Below are 7,934 nucleotides of genomic sequence, written 5' to 3'. Positions count from 1 at the left end.
TGTCATTCTAACTCAAACACATACACTTCAATCCTACAAAGATTTGTTACCGAGTTTTGGAGGGAACGACTTCCAACTAAGAATTTCTACCACTACAAGAACACTACCGGATGACAGTTGTGAATCTTTTTGTGGACTGCAATGTAGTAATACAGGTATTTATGCCAGCCACTTTCAAATTTCAAATTCATTCTCACTTCTACTTACTTTAAGGAAAGAAAATATTAATAGGAAACATATGTTTTGCCTATAACTAATTATATATATGAGTTATACTATAGAGTCTATACCTCCTATATTTAGACAAAATACTCATTTTACGAAATTTTTATCCTGCCAAACCATGAATGCTTGCAACAAATGTGCTCATTTCAGATTCAGTATTCAGTGAGCGAGAGGACACTATAACAACCCCTCATATAAGAAAGATTCAGATGTTGCAGTCTTCGTCCTTAAAAACACTGATTTACACATTTCTGATTTTCTGTATTAACATATGGTAATGCTCAGGCAGCGAGAGCTGATCCAGAAAAGACTCACCAAGCATACAATTCAACCAGTAAGTGATTTTGCACAAGAATAAACAACTAAAGAGTCTGGCATATTTTATAGTAATATAAATTGACAATGACAGATGTGGAAGTTACATACAACAAACTAAAAGATCTAATAAACAAGTGCCAATCATGTAAAGCGTCCATGTGGTGTGAAGAAGAAGCAAGAACCGGAACCGTAAAGAAGAAAATCTTCGCACTATGCTGCAAAGAAGGTAAAGTGAATCTACCTCTACTACAACCAACACCAGAACCTCTAAAGGAACTTATGTTCGGTTCAAGTGAAAAGACTGTACCGTTTAGGGACAAAATCCGTGTCTATAATAGCATTTTCTGCTTCACATCGTTCGGTGCTAAGATAGATGATCAGATTAATAAGACACGAGGACCCTACACATTCAGATGTTCAGGCCAAAGTTACCACAGATACAGATCACTTACCCCTGAAGATGGTGCACCACCAAGGTTCGCACAACTATACTTTCATGACACAAAGAACGAAGTGAAGAATAGAATGGGTTGTATGCAGTTGACGGAGAAGGAGATTGACCCAGAAATTGTGAAGGATTTAGTGGACATGTTAGACAAGACCAGCGTTGTGGCAAAATCATTTAGAATGGCCAGGGATTGGTCTAGAACAAATAGTTCCATGGACTTCACACTCAGGCTAATTGGACAGCGACACCCTGATAAACAAAACTATAACTTGCCTTCTGTTGCAGATATATCGGCTCTGATTGTTGGGGACTTCGGGCAGGCTACTGCGCCAAGGGATGTGTTAATCAATAGCAAATCAGCAGGTTTGAAGACTATATCTGAAATTCACCCCCTGTACATGTCTCTTCAATACCACTATTATTCCCTCATGGAGAAGATGGGTGGCATGAGAAGATAGCGTGCCACAAGCACAACAGCGAGGAACACCAAGAGAGGATTTGTAACTATGCGTGAGTTCTACTGCTACAGGCTTCAAAAGAGGCAGCATGAAGCGTGGACTCTCATCCAAGGTGGACGGTTGTACCATCAATACATTGTAGATGCCGTCACCGCTATTGAAGAACAACGCCTACGTTGGATTAAGTTCAATCAAAATGAGTTGAGAGCGGATTTGTACAACAATATTTGTGATGCAGTAACACAAGGAGACACTGAAGCCACCTCTATAGGAAAACGTGTAATTTTGCCAGCTAGCTTCACCGGTGGACCCAGGTATATGATACAAAACAACCAGGACGCTATGGCTCTTTGTAGAACGTTCGAGAATCCGTCTTTATTCATCACATACACAGCAAATCCTAAATGGCCAGAAATAAATGAAATGCTTTCTGAAATGAATGGGCAGACAGCAAATGATCAACCAGACCTCTTGGCGAGACTATTCAAACTGAAACTAAGCCAACTAATGGAAGATCTGAGGAAAAAGAACATTTTCGAGCACGCCAGAGCAGGTACTGTGTTTAATTTTCGTAGACTTATTTTCTGGATTGTGTTGGCTTAATTAAAAAAGGCACGGTTGATGGAATACCAGCGATGACGTGTGATAAAATGAAACGACTACATGGGGGACAACAACTTATATTTGAAATTGCATTGAAAAAAAAGAACTTCAGCTATATTAGTACCTATTGCGTTGTATGCGTAGTGGATATAATCTCTTTAAAAGTCTTTTTTCGCATGTTTTCAAACCTATTGCCAAACCCATCTTCAGCAACTACATTTTGGGTGGAAATATATAGAATGCTATTTTGAGTTGGAAAACGCACAAAATAATTAATTGTTTCACCTGTTTCTTTTACTGAGGTTTATGCATCATATCAGTATCTTTGATACATGGCAACAAATATTTTGGTATACATTTATGAAATCAGAATGCTAGATTACCTTCAATGGTTGAAACAGCTTGAACAGCTGCATTAGGTTGTGATTCCTTTTCGTCCCAGCTCACGTTACACATAATTCTAACTTCTATTACACAATAATAGCAACGGGCCATTTACATGAATATGATTTGTGTTCATTTTTTTATTTTGTTTATTTAATCAAGAGAAAATGGGATTAAAACAAGATGCTATTACTACATTCTATTCTTGATACAGATTGAGTCATAGCGTTGCATTGTGATTGTTCTTTATACTTAATGGGTGAAAAACACATATAACACCATGTTTAACATGTGCAGCTGTATATACAATAGAATTTCAAAAGAGGGGTCTCCCACATGCACATATCTTATTATGGCTCAGAGGTGCAAGTGACATGAAATATGATAAAGATATCGACAAGATTATCAGTGCAGAAATCCCTTGCAAAGAAAAAGACCCAGAAGCATACAAGGCAGTTACACAACATATGTTGCATGGACCTTGCGGTGAAACAAACAAAAGAGCACCGTGCATGAACAACGGGCAATATGCAAAGCATTTTCCCAAACCATACTACAAAGAAACCACACTAGATGAGGATGGTTACCCAGTGTATAGACGCAAGAACAATGGTGTTGTTGTAAAAAAAAAGTAAAGGAGTGCTAGACAACAGATTTGTGGTCCCGTACAATCGGTATCTGTTGCTAAGGTACGACGCACACATAAATGTAGAGTGGTGTAATAGATCAAGGGCAATCAAATAACTCTTCAAATACATCAACAAAGGGCCAGACAAAGCTACAACTGTATTTATGGAGAATGGACAAGCACTTGAAACTGAAAATAAAGAGAAGAAAGGGACAGTAATCGATGAAATCTTCCAGTACCTAGAGTGTAGGTACTTATCGGCCTGCAAGGGAGCGGCGCATCTTTGGGTTCGATGTACACTACTCACACCCAGAGGTAATAAGGCTGCACTATCATTTACCGGGAGAACAACGCGTCACTGTTTCGGACACAGAAGACCTACACACATTACTGCAGAATGAACGTGTTAAAAACACCATGTTCACAAAATGGTTCGAACTAAATACAACCGACATTAGAGAAAGGCAATATACTTATGCTGAATTGCCCCAAGAATATGTGTGGCACACCGCTGACAGAGAATGGTTAGAGCGCAAGGAGCAAAGACCGATTGGAAGGATGTTATATACACACCCGGCAATGGGAGAACGATACTACCTTAGGATGTTATTAAATGTGGTAAAAGGGCCAACATCATATGAAGCCATCAGAACCGTCCATGGAAAACTTTATACTACATTTCGAGAGGCATGCTACGCGATGGGACTGTTAAATGAGGATACAGAATGGAATGACGCAATACAAGAGGCAAGAACATGGGCTACAGGAAATCAGCTTAGACAGTTATTTGTTACAATCCTAATGTTTTGTGATGTTAGCAACCCGTTAAAGTTCTGGACCATGGCTTGGGAAGCACTGTCAGAAGATATACTATATCAGAAAAGAAGGCAATTCAAGTTTCCAAAATTAGAACTCTCCGAGCACCAAATCAAGACATATTGTCTGTTACAGATAGATGACATCTTAGTTACAAATGGGAAGACATTGAAAGACTACCCAGGGCTACCTCTTCTAGACAAAAGTGTATTGACTCCGATGGATACCCGCTTGATCAGATAAGAACTTGCGTACAACACAAAAGAAATGAAAGAACATCATGAAACTTTATACATGTCTCTAAATGCGGAACAGAGAATTGTATACCACAGAGTCATGAATACAATTGACGAGAAAAAGAAGGGTTCTTCTTCATCTATGGTGCTGGAGGCACGGGGAAAACATTTCTGTACAAGGAAATAATGGCACGTATTCGGGCTGACAGAAACATCATCCTCGCAGTACCATCTTCAGGTACAGACTTAAAAAAATTAATAGTTTATTAAACTCTTGAACGTGATTATTTTTTTGGACATATGATGGGCTATTTCTGATGCATTTTTTGTCCTTTGATGTGCTGAAAAAGAGTTGATAATCTTTGAAGTCATTTAATACAAACATAATCTTTCAAGTCATCTAATACAAACAAAATGCACAACATGATAATGACTTGAAAGCCTTACATTTGTTAAAAACAAGGGGGGAAAACAGAAAGAAGATATTGAAAGTCTATAAACTAGCTTAATAAATTGTATATTAAAAACGTATTTCCTCCTTATTTAAATCTTTTCATAAAAACATATTTAATAAGTGTTATACTATATCTTACATATCCCAACATACGTCTCTAGGTGGTGTTATATTCTGTTTACCTGGATTAACAAGTTCTTGCTATAAAAAAAATAGGTATAGAGGCATTACTCTTACCAGGCGGAAGAACAACACATAGTAGATTCATCATACCGCTGGAGTTGCAAGAACACAGCACATGTGGAATTACACAGAATTCGCATCTCGCACAGCTGATGCACGAGGTCAAGTTAATAATATGGGATGAAGCACCTATGACTCAAAGATTCACATTTGAAGCATTAAATAGAACATTGCAGGACATTATGGGAATTAAGGGTGATAGTAACAGGGGAAAGTTGTTTGGGGGTGTACCGTTGCTACTAGGAGGAGATTTCAGGCAGATTTTACCAGTCATTACAAAAGGAAAGTGACAGGAAATTGTACAAGCCAGCATTAGCAACTCGCCGTTATGGGACAGTTGCGAGGTATTCACTTTGACGCAGAATATGAGAGTCAATGAAAGGAGAAATAATGGTGAAATAGATACAAGGAAAAAAGAATTCAACGAATGGATATTGAAAGTGGGCGAAGGACGTGCACCGGCAATAGCTTTGGAAGATGAGGATGAAGAGTCATGGATACGGATTCTGGACCAGTTCATGATTACTCAAAAAGAAAACCCAATTCAACAACTAGTAGACGAAATATATCCAAACTTCAAGAAAAATCAAACGAACACGGAATATCTGAAAGAAAGGGCAATAGTAACACCATTGAACCATGATGAAGACCAGATCAATGCACACATGTTTGAGGCATTAACAGGGCGTATCAAGATATACAAAAGCTCAGACGAGATTTGCATGGCATCGACAGACACACAAGATCAGCACCACATATATCCAACAGAATTCCTTAACAGTCTTGAACTCCCAGGTATCTATCTCAGATAATAATTTCAACAGCATAAATAAAGTAAAAATCAAATTAAAGAACAAAGTACTTCATTTGGTGTAAGATGAATGCCAAAACATGCTCTAACACTCAAGGAAGGCCTACCGTTAATGCTACTACGCAATGTAAATCCGACACAAGGTTTATGCAATGGAACACGCTTGATTATCACCCATCTAGGAGATTGGGTAGTGGAAGCAGAGATCATGACAGGGACATGTATTGGAAAAAGGGTTGTAATTCCACGAATCACACTTAGCTCAACACAAACAAAATGGCCATTCGTAATGAAGAGGAGATAGTTTCCAATCAGGCCATGTTTTTCAATGACAATTAACAAAAGCCAAGGCCAATCATTGAAACATGTAGGCCTTTATTTGTTGAAGCCAGTGTTCTCCCATGGACAACTATATGTGGCAATGTCACGTGTAATGGATCCAGATGGCCTCAAAATTCTACTCCTACGAAATAAAGAGCATCCAGAAAACTATACCAAAAATATAGTTTTCAAGGAAGCTTTTAACGGATTGAGCAAAAACGAAAGGTACAAATTACATCCTCAACATTACTGCATTATCGTGACTACAAAAGATATTATAAATACTATCAAACATTTTCCATGCAGTGAACAAGAAGTTGCAGGAGAAATACATCAAAAATACAGGGAAATGTAAAGTAGCAATAAGACGTGACATAACAACTTTACCGCGTCAAAATTGAGAGTGTCGTTGATTATCTTGGAACACCCAAGTGAGTTGTCTTGAGATGAGGTCACATATCATCTTTTTTAAGTTGTAAGATGTATTCTGTCAAAATAAATTACAATATATTTCAGTTTGCAGGATCCCTCTAGAGCTAGTGTGTTTTTAATGTAATTTTCATGTGTACTCCTACAATGTTGTCTAGGATGAGGAATATTGTGGAGAAACTAAATTGAGCCTTAGATGTCCACCTGAGGTACATTCCTGGACAAGATCAAATACATTATGTTATTCTATTTTTATGATTGTGTCCAATTTTATGTACAAAGGAGCCACTCTTACCAAATTCCTGACGAATAATTCTGCACATGGCTGTTTTTTTGGGCGATGCTGGCTATTCCTCAGTTCAGAAATAGATCAAAGCTTCCAAATATTGTTGACCCTGCACTTCAAGACACAATGGACCTCTGCACATGAAACCATATACAGCAAGATGTCCAGGACTTTAATGCCATCCATGAAACAGTTTAAATGATTTTCAGATTGTAGTTTGCCCAGTTTTTAATAGTCCTGTTCAGTGAAACTATCTAGATAATCAGATTGTCAATTGAATGAAGCTTTAGTTTTAGCTTTTGTTTATTGTTCATCGCATTTATTTGAATGATTCATCTAACATTATTGGTATCAAATTGTAAGGGTAAAAAAATGATTTTAGCTGGATATTTATGCAACTATCACAAGTAGACCATAATGGGCTTATTGTTTTTGCAGAATCTTAGTCTTGAACAAGTAGGTGTAAACATGAACAAGAATGGGGCTACTGAGGTATTGTATGATCCTTTTGTTGTTTACGCTTAACACAAACTTGATTTCTTTTTATTATTTCTGCAGGCTAACGAATACTCTGGCACATCTGAATCTTATTACATTTTCTCCATTTCTTCAACAGACCAGCGACTTCAAGTGTCCTTACGCAGACACCTATATGACAAGTTGTTCTTACAGAAGAGCAGGTAAAGTTGTTCTTTATAAACTATTACAGCTATGAGTTATGACTATAACTTTGGAGGCTATGATTTGCAGGCAACAGAGAAGTATTTTGATATTGATGTTTACGCAACAAATTTCAGGCCTTTGAAAGTGACTCTATCTGGTCAGCTAGACCGTGTTTTAATGATAAGGATAGTCTGGGCAAAGGTTGACAACGTCATTGGACTTCATATGTACGGATAAGATGCTAAAAATATCATACATTTTTGTACACGTATAAGCTATCTCCTCTATTACATATTCAGAGTCTCGCATCATTATTTGAAATTTAGGGGTTCGCAGTAGGTGTGAAAGCTGGGTTGACAACAGAAACGATAGCCTTAAAGTCGGATCCTACAGATTGAGTAGCTTTAATTCCGCAGAGTGCTTCATTAATCTCATGTCAAACCTGTTGCAAATGAATAATTTGGAGGACAACTAACATAGTTGGGGGGCGGGGACTTTCATTAAAACGTCCAAATATTTACAAATAGCAAAGGGAATTGATCAACATACAACTCTTATCTTTTCTTCCTTATCTAATATACAGGGTAATATGGAGCCTAAAATATCAGCAT

At 37.6% G+C, this 7,934-nt stretch overlaps 1 pseudogene; it reads left to right on the top strand.

Annotated features, from left to right (window-relative positions):
* Nucleotides 1–753: 753 nt before the first annotated feature.
* LOC141249890 (uncharacterized) lies at nt 754–7,560 on the top strand (annotated as a pseudogene).
* The last annotated feature ends 374 nt before the right edge of the window (nt 7,561–7,934 follow it).

The sequence above is a fragment of the Phyllobates terribilis genome, unplaced genomic scaffold, assembly GCF_046119375.1.
Source record: "Phyllobates terribilis strain yellow unplaced genomic scaffold, ASM4611937v1 Scaffold_5182__1_contigs__length_53763, whole genome shotgun sequence".
Classification (NCBI taxonomy): domain Eukaryota; kingdom Metazoa; phylum Chordata; class Amphibia; order Anura; family Dendrobatidae; genus Phyllobates; species Phyllobates terribilis.
The sequence above is the reverse complement of the archived record's forward strand: the minus strand, read 5'-3'. Positions and strand labels throughout refer to the sequence as shown.